Source organism: Pituophis catenifer, unplaced genomic scaffold (assembly GCF_029215685.1).
Source record: "Pituophis catenifer annectens isolate HBS135680 unplaced genomic scaffold, rPitCat1.0.hap2 SCAF_8, whole genome shotgun sequence".
In the NCBI taxonomy this organism is placed as follows: Eukaryota; Metazoa; Chordata; class Lepidosauria; order Squamata; family Colubridae; genus Pituophis; species Pituophis catenifer.
The window spans coordinates 66818056-66833082 of NW_027256888.1; the positions used below are offsets into that span (position 1 = coordinate 66818056).

General features: G+C 41.2%; 1 protein-coding gene across 1 annotated transcript in view; it reads right to left on the reverse strand.

Moving 5' to 3' along the window:
- Positions 1-15027, reverse strand: part of GRID2 (glutamate ionotropic receptor delta type subunit 2) — a 1156109-nt gene that overhangs the window by 261750 nt on the left and 879332 nt on the right. The window lies entirely within an intron of this gene.

The following is a 15027-nucleotide window of genomic DNA, read 5'->3' on the forward strand; positions in this document are numbered from 1 at the left end:
AGGGTAAATTCAGAAAAAAAGGAAAGAACAATTCTGGAAAAAGTTTCTCAAGTTAGGATGCAGTAACAAGAGTTATTCTGTAAAATTTTATACACATAAATGAGAAACCAGACATAAACTAACTTCCTTCCTTCCTTCCTTCCTTCCTTCCTTCCTTCCTTCCTTCCTTCCTTCCTTCCTTCCTTCCTTCCTTCCTTCCTTCCTTATAACAGAATAACAGTGTTGGAAGATCTTTTAATCTAACCCCCTGCTCAAGCAGGAAATCCCATACCATTTTAGACAAATGGTTTTCCAATCTCTTCTTAAAAATCTCCAGTGTTGGAGCACTTACAACTTCTGGAGACAACTGGTTCCTCTGATTAATTGTTCTGTCAGGAAATTTATCCTTAGTTGTAGGTTGGTTCTCCTCTTGAGAAGCAATCCATTGCTTCTTGTCTAGCCTTCAGGTGCTTTGGAGAATAGATTGACTCCTTCCTTCCTTCCTTCCTTCCTTCCTTCCTTCCTTCCTTCCTTCCTTCCTTCCTTCCTCCCTCCCTCCCTCCCTCCCTCCCTCCCTCCCTCTATCAGCTGAAGTCAACTCTTATGTCACAATATGCCTATGTATTTGCCTTAGCATTTTTTCCTTGATTTTCTGCAAATGATTAAGAGAATTACATTAGTGACCACTGAATTCGTGCAGAGAATTCTAAATATCTCAGGTCACGCCAATTTGGAAAACATCCTGCACATCTTTCTTTACTACCTGAGCTTTAACTTATAGGCTTCTTCCCCAGTTTTCTCAAATCCAGAAGATAATGGTTCTATAACTAACATATTTTATCAACTATGAGGCTTCAAAAAAGTATCCAAGGGTAATAACAGTCTGAGATGGAGTAGCTATTCATCTGCAGAGGTGGTATTCAGCTGGTTCAGACCGGTTTGCTTGAACTGGTAGCAGAAATCGTGAGTGCATCCGCCCACCTACCCCGGCTCTATGCCATCCTATTTAGTCACGTTTTTTAACCGCACGCATGCGTGTAAGCCACGCGCGCGAGCAAAGCGTATGCATGGAAGGCCGTGCACATTGGGTGGATGAGGCGCGTTCGAGCAAAGCAAGCGCATGGATGAGGCGTATCCGAGCGAAACAAGCGTGCTCGCGCTCACATTTGCGAACCGGTAGGGAAGGTAAGTGAATACCACCCCTGTTAATCTGGTCTTCCAAAGCTTCCAACATCCATAGGTGGCCTTATATCCTGATATAAAGCCATCTTGCTGAGATTTATCTCAGACCATGTAACCTTCCATATTGTGCCCTCCACGGTCAGGCAACATAGTCTTTACAGCTTTTTGTCTAGAGAACCCAAATCCATAGCTTGTTTCTGTAGGGCCCTCAGAAAGTCAGGGCGAAGATTATTTCTACAAGAGTTTCAGAAGAAGTGAGACTTAGTTTCATTAGTTTACTAATGCTGCTTTTCATAAAATAAACAAATAACTAAAGAAAGGATGGCACTAATGAACCCATTATGATATTGATAACATCGAAGTACTTTGAGGAAACCTTTCTTGAAGTACTTAATCTTTGAATGAAAATTGGCTCAAGACCATTTGTAACACACCACTGTGTCATCACTTTGTACCTGTTAAAGTGGACAGCTCTCACAAATAGTAGATTCTGATCAACTGAAAGTATTTTCTATTTTCCTTCTAGTGCTAAAGGGTAGCTATTTCATTATCTCACATGCTTGACAATGATGAAGATAAAAAGTAGGCATCTCCTGATAATGTATGTATCATACCATGTATGATAGGAAGAATTTAAAAAAGTCAATCAATAGCAAAAATTGAGTGGCGGATCTCCATAAAATTTCCCAAACACAATAATCTCCTGATCCATTGGTGCTCTTGAGTACACATTCAGTTAGGAAACTTAGCTTCACTGATATTCTTGTTGGGTTACAGAGAATGAGTAGAAAAGATTTTTGGCTGACTTCAACTTTTACATTCCTCTGAGGAATCAGAAAAGTCGTGTTTTCATAGCCCTATGTCAGGAAACAAGTAACAAGGTAACATACACATCCATAGAGGCTCAGAGCAGCATTTTTAAAGGAGTATTTTATACTGAAATAAGAAAAGAAAAAAGAAAAGTACACTATTTGTCCAAGTGTGATTAGACACACAAGTAATTTGTGTTTAAATTTAAATTTATTTTGTTCCAAAATATCCCAGAGATTGTCTTTTATTTTGCTTTGTCCACTGCAAACTGTCTGGCACCTGCAACTGATCAAACTGTGGTTTAAAATATCATTATTTTAAATGAGCCACGGAGGCACAGTAGTTAGAGTGCAGTACTGCAGGCTACTTCTGCTGCCTGCTGGCTGCCTCCAATTTAGTAGTTCAAATTTCACCAGGCTCAAGGTTGACTCAGCCTTCCAAGGTGGGTAAAATGAGGACCCAAATTGTTGGGGGCAATATGCTGACTCTGTAAAACCGCTTAGAGAGGGCTGTAAAGCACCATAAAGTGATAAGCACCATATAAGTCTAAGTGTTATTGCTATTACTGCCATGTTTCATCGAAAATAAGACCCTGTCTTATATTTTTTTGAACCCTGAAATAAGCGCTTGGCCTTATTTTCACGGAGGCCTTATTATTTTGGGGCATGCGGAGCAAGATGGGGCTCCCCTTGCTGTCTTACCTGATTTCCAGCTCAGTCTCCCTAACCTTAACCAGAGGAAATGGCGGGGACCGGCTGCACATGTGTTTAAATATTTTTGGGGAAGTCTTATTTTCGGGGGGTGGTATTTTAGCGCATGCGCTCAAAAGCTCGATTGGGCTTATTATCAGAGGAGATCTTATTTTTGGGGAAACAGAGTATTATATTTGTTGCATCATTGCACAGATACAGAAGAGAGGAGATTAAACTGGAGACAAATGAGGACATACTCTCTAGCTACTCTTTGGTTCTGCGATGGAGGGGTGATTTGAGTGGAAGTTAACCAATTGGCCTACGTGTACATTCTCTAAATGGAATAGAGAAAATTAAATCAAAGCGCTATGATAATTTTCACAATCTCACCATGATTTGTAGTTCTTCTTAGAGTGACATAAATATCTTAGATCTGTGTCATTCCAAATTCAAATCATGCTACTTGTAGGGATGTTTCTGAAGTCTGCTCAGAAATGTAGGTTAAAACACTGCTAAGTGGGGCTAACTTCTCCCTTCATTGTCATAAAATTTCAGGTGAAAATTTGTTTCTAGTAAAACTGAAAGCATGGTTTATTATTTTTTAAACAGCTTAATCACAGAGGTGGCAGCACTTAGCCAACCATGGCTGATCTAGAAAAAGCTCAGCAGGAACAGGTGTGCATAGTAATTGGACAGGAGACCAGCAAGTAATCCCAGAGCTGTAGAGTATTTGAAAAAAACATGTAAAAAATGCAAGGACAATCTGCTCATTTATTATTACCAGGAAAAATAATGAATGTGTCCATAAAGTCACCAGAAGTTAAGCTTGGGTCCAGGATTTTTTGGGTTTACATTGGCTTTTTCAAGAACATCTTTTTTTAGGACTAGAATGTTTGAAATATTGCATTCCTGCATAAAAATGCATGGATATTACGGTCAATATTCCAGACCCCTATTGACATTCCTCCCATTTTTAACAGTAGTTAAATAGGGTCTAAAAAAGGATTTCTCAGCTGTAGCATCCCACACTTGAAATACCCACATTAAAGAGGATAGTCTGATAATAAAATGAAATCAAATGAAAATGCCAGTCTGGCATCTCATAAAATTGTCTCTGCATTAAATCTTTTCTGATGTTTTTAATTGGTCACTTTTATTGAAATTGCTGAATCTCAATGTGTTTTTATTGTGGTGTTACTTTTCTTTACTCATGAGTGCATTTTGGCGATTCAATTTTACTTCATTATTTATTAGCCATTTGGAAAGTTTGTGTTGACATTTCCAAATATATTTTCTACAAGAAAAACAATGGTCTTTAAACTCCTTTCCATTTTATTCAGGTGACCTAATTAGAAAGTTATACAGGTCCTGAGTTTTCTAACATCTAGGCTTGTTTCTGGGTGGCTAAGACACTGAGCTCGTCGATCGAAAGGTCGGCAGTTCAGCGGTTAGAATCCCTAGTGCCGTAATGGGGTGAGCTCCGGTTCCTTGTCCCAGCTTCTGCCAACCTAGCAGTTCGAAAGCACATAAAAAATGCAAGTAGAAAAATAGGGACCACCTTTGGTGGGAAGATAACAGCGTTCCGTGCGCCTTTGGCGTTTAGTCATGCTAGCCACATGACCACGGAGACGTCTTCGGACAGCGCTAGCTCTTTGGCTTTGAAACGGAGATGACCACTGCCCCCTAGAGGTGGGAACGACTAGCACATATGTGCGAGGGGAACCTTTACCTTTTTATACAGATCTCTAGAGAATGCCCCTTCCAAACTGACAATTGCCCTGATGTTGTAAATGAGAAACATGGTACACTCTCTTATTTGTATACACCAGGACAGACAAAATAAGGCCTTCCAGAATGTTCCAGACTTAAGCTTTAAGAGTTCTGTGTCACTGACCATTCTGGCTGGGCTGATGGAATCTGTTGCTTAGAACATTCAGTGCCTATACTTGATACAGGTTTTGAAATATAATCCCACTAGAGGAAAGAAATTGTCGGCTCTTCTTAACTACTAAAACCATCCAGTGGAAATGAAATAAACTTCTCCTTAATCTTGGACATCATATCACTCTATTGTAAAACACCCAGTATGCGTTGCTAAGTATCGTCTAAGCCCCAAGATCCAAAATTTAGCTACGATATAACTAAGGACCCTATTACTTTAATGACAATAGTTTTTAAAGCCCTCTTTTCCATTGGAAACACGATTCTCTCTTATTTTACTGAGGATAATCTATTGTGATTCAAAGGAATCCTTTATTTGAAGGACTACTTCTACTTTAGTAAAATAACAAAAGAAGAGAGAGCTCCTGTTTTGAAGTTGTTCATAAACAAATAATATTCATACAACAGACTGCCTTCTCAAATTTGGCTTTACACATTATGTCGGTATCTAGATCTATAGAGTATATGCATCTCACTATATAATGTAGCACATGCAAATTTTATGCAATCTGCAGCCTTTTTTTTTTTTTTTTAAGAAGAACTGTCTATTTTATTCATTTTACAATGAATCTTCTTTTAAAAATCAAGACATCTTCTGGTGGGTCTGCAAAATCAAAATGAAAGCAGAGAAAGAGGTGGTGATCGATGGGAAATGTAAGATAGAATCTACAGAGGTCTCAAGCACTTTTGAAGGTTTGATTGCAAACTCATGACCTTTTACTCTCCTGTTGAAAGAAACAGCAAGGTCAAATAATTAGCCAGACTGCTAGCATTCACAGAGCATACAAAATGGCTCAACCTCTTAGATTTTTCTGATCAAACCAGAATATATCTTAATACTGATATTTTAATCCATTAAACTGAACTCTGCAAGTAATGTAATTTTCCATTCTGCCAAACTTGCCGGCCAGTATAAAACCACCCAATGGTTTTATAGGAGACAAATTACAAATGGCAGCTGCTAGTTCTGATCTTAGATGTTCAGGCTTACAATTGCCCAAGGCAATTTCCTACTGTATATAAAGAACAAGATAATCAGTAACAAAACTGATTGGCTAGGCCAGGGCTGTCAAACTCACGGCCTGCAGGATGGATGCGTCACGCGCTGGCCACGCCCACACCCGGTTTAGCGAAGGGGGAAAAGTTGCAATACGTCATGTGATAGCACCGTGATGATGCAAGTTTGACACCCCTGGGCTAGTCTGATGGTTCCCACTTCATTGCTAATGATGGAGTAGTATCTACCGCATCTGAAGACACAGACTAACTTAGAAGCTGTAAGGCAGGCAAGGTGGCACATACATATCTCCTGCCTGAGCAGTCTATAGTTTTGCCTAATGGTAGGAGTGTTGTTAGACTTTGGTCAGCTATCAATGCAAAATTAGAACAAAACCAAACCTCAATCCAAGCCAAACAAACTTAGAAATATTTAGAAGAACAGAGGAGCTTAGATGAGAGGTGTGGTGGCCTAGAGGTGGAGCTCTCGCCTCACAATCAGGAGGTTGTGAGTTCAATTCTAGGTAGAGGAAGATATTTCTCTTTTTGGGCACAATGAGAATATATCTGCTGTGAACTCCTCATTGGCAACAGGAAGGGCATCCGGCCAGTAAACACTCAGCTCCATTCAGTTGCCTTGACTCCACCCCAATGCAAGGGATTATGGGGTCATTAAAAGTCAAACAACAACAACAACAACAAAAACTGAGGAGCTTAGATTTAGTGTCAAAATATTATTGATCATTATGAAAGGATTCTAGCATCTGACATGTATCAAATGCAAGTTCTATTTATAGAAAAATCAAGAGTCAAATTTCCTCCCATCGACCCGTGCGCTCCCACAGAGAGGGCCTCCTCAGGGTGCCATCAGCTAAACAATGTAGGCTGGTGGCCCCCAGGGGGAGGGCCTTCTCTGTGGGGGCTCCCACCCTCTGGAATCAGTTGCCCCCGGAGATAAGGAGAATCCATGACCTCAATGCCTTCCGTCGTTCCCTGAAAACCCATCTTTTTCAGCAAGCCGGGTTGGCTTAAGAAGAAATTTTTAAATTCTTTTAATTAGTCTGTGATTTTTTTAACTTTTGGGCCAAAAATTATATATATTTTTAAATGTTTTAATATTTGTATTCTATGTTTTTTATCTTGGCTGTACACCGCCCTGAGTCCTCAGGGAGAAGGGCGGTATATAAATTGGAAATTAAATTAAATTAAATTAAATTAAATTTTGCCCTTCTCTCTCTCTCTTGAGGAGTACAATGTAATGATCATCTTGGTCCTTTTGGAAGCCCAGTTTCTTGCCTGAGTAAAAGACAGAGCTGTGATCAGGTGTTCTTATTTTTGTTTATGTGAGAGCTAGTACTCACAGCTGGTCAGGGGTGAAATGCTCCCGGATCGGACCGGATCACCCGATCTGGTAGCGATCTTGGCCAGTGGTTCGGCGATCTGATAGCGATGGCAGAGCAAAGCTCCGCCCACCACCCAGGTGTCATTACTTCCTGATTTTAACCAGGAAGTAATGTGTTTTTTACCTTCTGCGCATGTGCAGAAGGTTTTGCACATGCGCAGAAGGTCTGCGTACGCATGTGATGCGATGCGTGCACTTCCGAACCAGTAAGGAAGGTAAGTAGATTTCACCCCTGCAGCTGGTCCTGTTTAAAATGACACTACATTGTCAGACCTCATTCTGCTTCATGACTAGACTAGCCCAGAGATAGTGAAGACATAAATGTAAATAATACAAGCCTTTGGGTAGCTACTTAACAGTATTATTTCATTAATTCACCTGCATTTTAACACAGTAGCAGAAATCATAACATCTGCGCAAATTGTGATACAAATGTGGAAGATTCCGTATCTATATGGCACAGTCTTCTTCTGATCCCTCAAAAGTTTTAGTCTTAGCATTAATCATACTGAATTTCTTTGCCATACATTTTCAGAAAGAATAAAGAGATACTGATACTTTCTTTCCTTGGTTGCTTAATTGACCATCTTTTCCTTTCATTTACACTGGGACAAAGAATGGCATTAGAGCTTGCTATTTTTAATTGAAAGCAAAATGTATTATCATGACGCTGACTATCAATCAATGGCCAGAATTGAATCGAAACATTTAATATTCTCCTTCTGGAAGCTTGCTAGCCATGGTTAAGAAAACAATATTTAAAAGAAAATGACTGATCATATAATGAGCTACAGAAAAATAAAACAACATAAAGATTTTGAACTGCATTCCAATAACTAGTCAATGAAAACCCATCGGAAGCAATGCATCATAAAGTTATGGAGAGTATTATGCTACAAGTTAAAGCAGTTGGTGAATGAAATCACTGAGAACAACTTTTATTAAAAGACAATGTACTCTTATTAATTCTACTTTCATGCCCTAAAGCAGGGGTATCAAATTCAAGGCCTGGGGGCCAGATTCGGCCCTTGGGGTACTTAGATCTGGCCTGTGGGGCCGCCCTGGAAACAGCAAAGGACTGGCCTGCAGTGCCTCTGCCAGTGAAAATGTAGCTTGGGAGGGCTGCATGATTCCCTCCCGAGCTCCGTTTTCACTAGTAGAGGGTTGCAGGAGGCCATCGCAGCCGAAAACTGAGCTCAGGAGCCTGTTTTCGCTGGGCAGAGCGCTCGGGACACCCCAGGCAACCCCGACACGAGTGACTTTGAGCTGGCCATGCCCACCTCATCCCCCCAAGGTCAAACACAACCCTGATGAGGCCCTCAATGAAATTGAGTTTGACACCCCTGCCACAGAAAGTGTTCTGCCCCAGCTACAGACCCCAAAGAACGCAGCACACACAAAATCTATACAAAGCTTATTTTACTCAAATAACTCAGTCTTTTTCAAACAAAGGCTGTTAATAAACTTTCTTAACAGCCTACAAGAATCCTAAAATAAGGTAATCACAGTCTTACTGGGGTTGGCAGAAAGCCCAGAAGCAATTTTGCAGAGAATCTAGATGCGAAGGACAGTGAACTAAAATTGTTCCCTACAGCTTGCTGCAATCGGCGTTCCTCCTTAAATAGGCTAAGGGAGTGGCCAGTTAGCCCCAAGCCTTACTCTCAAGGAGACCTCCTCCTGAGGAGCCACTCCTGCCTTTTGGCAGCTCTGCGCGCCCGTGCATTGAGAAGAGGCTCCTCCTCTTTGTCCTGTTCACTTAAAGGAGCTTCTGGAGGTTCTGAAGGCCCTGGCTGAATCCCTACCTCTGGCACCACATCTTCTCCAGCCTTCTCACTGTCTGACTCAAGCGCCAGCTGCACAGGCTGCTGGCGTAGCACCACACCAGCCTCCTCGTTGTTGGAATCAGCTACAATCTGCACAGGCCGCTGATGGGCCACAACAGAAAGATACATCCATAGATATCTATATCAATAAACACTTGGCTCCTCAGTGCCCTTTCTCAAACTGTCTTGTACTTCAGGTTCAGATTATGACCAAAGAACAATAAGAGTTGTAGCAGTCTTTCTTCTAAAGGCTGCCAAACTCTTTAAAGACACAGGAAAGACACTTAAAAAACAAACAAACATACTTGCAGATACTTGAAGTTGGCAGAAATTTCTTATGATCTGCTGAGGAAATGTATCTTAAAAATAATAATTCTTATGATCTTGGTAAAGATGAGAAGCCCAAAATTTCCCAAAGCTGGCAAAATTCAGTTCCTAATAGTGTCACCTGCCACTCTGATTGAGATTATAATTCTCCTAACCCATAAGGAGATAATGCTCTTTTTTGAAGCTCACATCTTCTTGTGTTGGAGGTAGATTCAATGACCTACTGATCTAGGCTGAGGCTCTGATGGTGGATAATTTTTTTCATACTTTGAATCATAAGTTGATTCTATTAAAAAGCAAAAGAAAACAATTTCTCTCAAATACTTTTAGTCTTCTTTCTCCAGCTTTTGCCTACTAACACATTAAAATCCTTAGGAAAAAAAATTAAATCCTTAGTAATAAAAATTTCCTTTGTCAGATTATTCATGAATTAGCAGAGACATGGTAGCAAGGTCAGCCAATGAATAGGCATAGCAACTAAATCAGCCAATTGGGAGCTGAGACAGACTAAAGCCAGGGCGTGTCTTAGTCTGCAGCTTCTGAGTCTGTAAAGAGAAATGAAACTGAAACCAGTGTGTGTGAACTTGTCTGCTGATCTGCTCTGCTGAAATGAAACTAATTGTTCTCTCCTGCCTTGTGTTCTGCGTGTAACTTCTACTCAAATCAACTATTGGTATTGTAAATACTTCATCTGTTATGATGTATATAAAGAAGTTATTGAATCCAGCTATCCAGCTATCAGTTATCTGTGTGTGCTTCTGGATTTGATTTTTGGAAGAAACTCTGATATCCTTTTATACCATAGACCTGACTTCTTGACAGTGTTTTACTTATGTGGGTTTTCTGTGAGGTAGGAGAGGTAATTTGTTTGTTAACTTTCTAGACTCGAGAGCAGCCCTGGAATTTCTCAGAGATTTCCCATTCCAATGTGACCGATCCTGCTTAGCTTCCATGATCAGCCAAGGTTGCCTAGGGGCAGCTACCTGTTAAAGCAAAACTAAAGTTCTCTATGACATGGATTAAATATTTCTTTGATTGGTCATGGTTTCTGTCATCTTATCGCTCCTTAAATTAATTTTTTAAAGAAGCCTTATTCCCATGCAGATCACGTCACATAGTGAAATCGTTTTCTCTCCAGTATAGAAGAGACCATACGAGTAGTGTGGTGGCCTAGAGGTAGAGTTCTTGCCTCACTGAAGGCTGTGAGTTTGATCCTAGGTAGCCGCAGATATATCTGCTGTGAGCTCTGTGTAGGCATCAGGAAGGGCATCTGGACTGTAAATACTCAGGTCCATTCAGTCCCCCTGACTCCACTCCAATGCAAGGGATTACACTACAGGGTTGTTAAAAAAAAATATAAGAGACTATGCAGCAGCTGATCTCTCTTAAACTGGAGCTAATGTTACAAATTTAAATTAAAACGGGGAGAATGTCTCCATTCTAAATTTAAATGAACACCTAGTCCTTGTTTCCTAGTTTATTGTGGACCATATTGGCTCACAGCTATCTTGTCAAGGTGAACAGTGACCTCAGGAAAGTTTAGCTCCAGCTAATAGTTGCACTGGAAGCAATTCCTTCTGTTTAGATACTGAACTACCTGAGATATTATTTTTAGCCATGTCGAGCATTTCACAACCTCTATTACTTACTGCATGTTATCTGTTTTAAATTACAAATGACAGCCTCCCAGAAATCTCAGGGAATGTATTTCATATTTAGTGGCAGCTTCCAATCCAAGGCCTGGTATGGCTAGAAAGAATAGCAAATAGTGAAGCACTTCTGTCATGCATTAATCCTCATGATGATTTTATTCACCCAGAAATAAAATGAGGACATTTATCAGGGATGCTGTAAATTAGTAACATTTTGAGGGGTGGGGGGAGGAAATCTTCATAGTTTTTTTTTAAAGGTTGTCCATCCTGATGCTTTTTCTTCTCAGACAAATATAAATAAGAACAAGCAGTGAAAAGTGATGAGTAAAATATCTGGTGCCTTGCCATTTCTTTACTTTAGTCAGCTAAAGGTTCTCAATAAATCTTAACATAATGCTCAAATGCTTTTTTAAAAATAGGTTTTTTCTCATGTCATAGGCTGATTGGTTAGTAGCATGATTCCCTTGCCCTCCCCACCAAATTTTATACTCTTCTTGCGCCATATCCGTCATCGGACGTTGACGATCATGTTGGCAATCCTATTTTTATCAACAGCCTCATGAAAAAGTGCTGCTGAGTTTTGTCCAAACCAGTCCCTTAGGTTTTGAAGCCATGATGTTCTTCTTCTGCCTGGACCTCGTTTGCCTTCAATTTTTCCCTGGATTAAGGATTAAGTGAAGGATGCCATATTTTTCCGGGTGTCGCATCACATGTCCAAAATATTCTAACTTTCGCTTTTTTATGGTTTTGATTATTTCCCTTGGCTTTCCCAGGCAGTTTATCATCTCCTCATTTCTGATTTTGTCAACCCAGTTTATACGTAACAGCCGCCTGTAAATCCACATTTCAAATGCTTCTGGTCTCCTCAAGTGGCTTTCTGTCAGAGACCAACTCTCTGCTCCGTAGAGCAGGATAGAAAAGATGTAACATCTGACAAGCCTGATTTTCAATCTTAGGCTTATGCCATGACTGCAGAAGACCTTTTACATTGATACTCTGCAATTTACAAAAGTGTCACTATAATAATGACTAATGCTGTTATTTGTTCATAAATGGCTCCATGGAAACATGACTCTTAAGTGGAAATCAAAGCATGAGAGCCCTGGTGGTTAAAATGCAGTATTGCAGGCTAATTCTGCCCACAGTCTGGAGTTTGATCCTGATGGGCTCAAGGTTGACTCAGCCTTCCATCTTTCTGAGGTTGGTAAAATGAGGACTCAGATTGTTGAGGGCAATATGCTGACATTGTAAACTGCTCCAAGGGTGCTATATAGAGCAGTGTATAAGTCTAAGCACTGTTGTTAATGCAACAATTTATGATCTAATAAGCTTACATTTTGAAACAGGGAAGAAAAGGAGATACACATGCAGCAAGGAACAAATGTGAGTCCATGCAATGATACTTATTTGAGTTTTGATTCACAGTACTGTAGAAGGCAACATAAAGCTTTGAGTATCTCCCTCGGAAGCTCCACGGTTTCTACATTGTACGACTAAATTTTAAAATATTCCTTTAATTAAACATGAATATAAATTGAAATCTGGCATTCTGCAAAGCATCCGCTTTTCTGTTTATCAGATCACTTCAAGGCCCTGCATGCAAAAGGCCCTTCCATGTTTTGGAAGTAAGCCCACCTGTTCAAAGAACAACTGGACTAGTACAAAGCATTTTGGACCTGCTATCAGGAAGCAACCTCCTCCTTCTTCTTTCCTCTTCTTTCCTGTTCCACTTTCTCTTCTACCCCTTCAGATATTGAGGGAAATACAAAGTTCTGGTTCTTGCTCTTCGGGCAGTCTTAACCATTGTTATTTGATGTTCTTGTAGTGTATCTTTGATGTTTCTTTCCATCTTCTTCTGAGTCTGCCTTGTGTTTCTTTGACCTTCTCCTCTTTTTGCATATGCCTTGTACGATATGAAATCCCAAGACATCGTCTCCAAGTGAGTAAAGCACTTTATTGGCTGTTTTTGTATGTAGTTTTAAAATTGGTTGTATGCAGTGCTGGGATTCAAATAATTTAACAACAGGTTATCTGCCCTAATGACCAGCTGGTAGCCATGGTGGGCATGGCCAGGGGGTAGCTCTTGGCCTCCTGCACCCCTCTGGGAGAAAACTCAGGCTGTGGGGGGGCACATACACCCGCACCCCATTTTGGGCGTAGTAGGCCTCCCTGCAGCCTCCTGGGAGAAAAAACGGGCCATGGGGGGGGGCCTGTGCCGCCCCCGGGCGCTCTGTTTTGGGCGTAGTAGGCCTCTCTGCAGCCTCCTGGGAAAAAAAATAGGCCAAGGGGGGTCCGTGCCGCCCCCCCCCCCCCTTTATACATCATTTTGGGTCTAGTAGGCCTTCCTGCAGCCTCCTGGGAGCAAAAATGAGGGAGCAACAATGAGGTGCGCTGCACCCTCCCGTGCCCCGTTTTGGGCCTAGTAGGCCTCTCTTCAGCCTCCTGGGAGCAAAAACGGGGTGCGTGGAGACTCCTGGAAGGGGCAGGGTGGGGAGGGGTGTGGACAGCCAGCAATTTAACAACCGGTTTGCCTGAACCGGGCCGAATCCCACCACTGGTTCTATGCCAATTCTTTCTCTTACTATCTCATTTCTGATTTTATCTCTTCTGGTCACTCCAGTAGCTTTCCTCACACATCTCATTTCCATGGTGACTAACTTTCACTTATGTTTTATTGTAAGTGTCCATAATATGATTTTAGGATTTTGCTAATTTAGCTTTGACTCTTGAGGAAATGTGTTTTTCGGTCAAAAAGAAAAAGCCCATCCCTAGTATGGGAGGAATGCTGAAAATTCACCTATCATATTGATGTGAATGTTCAACCTTTTTCTGCTTACCTGTACATATTTTAGAAATGTAAACTACCGGGCCTTTCTTCTTGGTAGCAGCAGAATTGTCAAGATAAGACATTTATTAAATGGCTTAGACTGAGAATAGGGAAAGGTTCACTAAAAAAAAAACATAATGACAGGAAGAACATTTTGAATCCTGGAAAGAATTGCACAAAGGAACAGCTAGCTTGTCACTTTAATCTGATGCACCTCATGCTTAATGGAAATGCTAATTCAACTGCTGCTAACTTCATGGTCAAAAGTATAATACTTGCCTTTAGTAATAATCCATAGCTCTTTCAAGGACATTCTAGAATAGCGATGGCTAACCTTTTCCAGACCGAGTGCTGAAAGCACGTATCTGAACCCCCAAAACAGGGGTGAAATCTACTTATCTTCCTTACCGGTTCGGAAGTGCAAGCACCACATCACCTGCACGCGCACACCCTCTGCACATGCGCAAAACCTTTGCTCGCACACATCACATGCACACACACACCCTTTGCACATGCGCAAAGCCTTCTTGCACAGAGGGTAAGAAACACATTATTTCCTGGTTAAAACCAGGAAGTAATGACACATGGGCAGGTAGGCGAAGCCTCGCGTCGCCATCGGTACCAGTTCTCCAAACCACCTGCCACAATCGCTACCGGATTGCCCAAACCCATCTGAACTGGGAGCATTTCACCTCTGCCCCAAAATGCAATGCCTGTATATGCCCCGCCCCCATGTATTGGGTAGACCGGGACAAAGCAATGTGGGTCGGCCCCTTACATTTTCAGGACAATCGCATGGGCCAGATCCGACCACATCGCGGGCTGGAAACCGGCCCATGGCCCTTGAGTTTGACACCTCTGCTCTACGGAAAGACCACACATATTTGATTACAGTTCCGTTTTGTGTTATCTTAATTCTTCAGACACCCTTAATCAACAAACTATTTTAGGAAACCAGAGAACCCAACAAAAGTAGTTAGAGGGAAGACGAGTGTGCTGATTTTTGGAATCTTATTTGAATCATTCCAAATAAGCAAACTGATTCACAAACACCCAGCCTGATTTAATGGGCCCAGGCCGCTTCTTCATTTTGTTTTGGAGAATTAATTATAACAGAGTTGCAAGGGACCTTGGTGGTCTTCTAGTCCAACCCCTTATACAACATGAGACCCTAAACCCTTCCAGGTATAGTGACTGTCCAGTCTCTTCTTAAAAGCATCCGGTGATGGAGAACCCACAACTTCTGAAGGCAAGCCATTCCACTGATTAACTGTTCTCACTGTTAGGAAATTTCTCCTTAGTTCTAGGTTGCTTCTCTCCTTGATTAGTTTCCATCCATTGTCTTGTCTTCTGATGCTTTGGAAAATAAGTTGTCCACCTCTTCTTTGTTGCAACT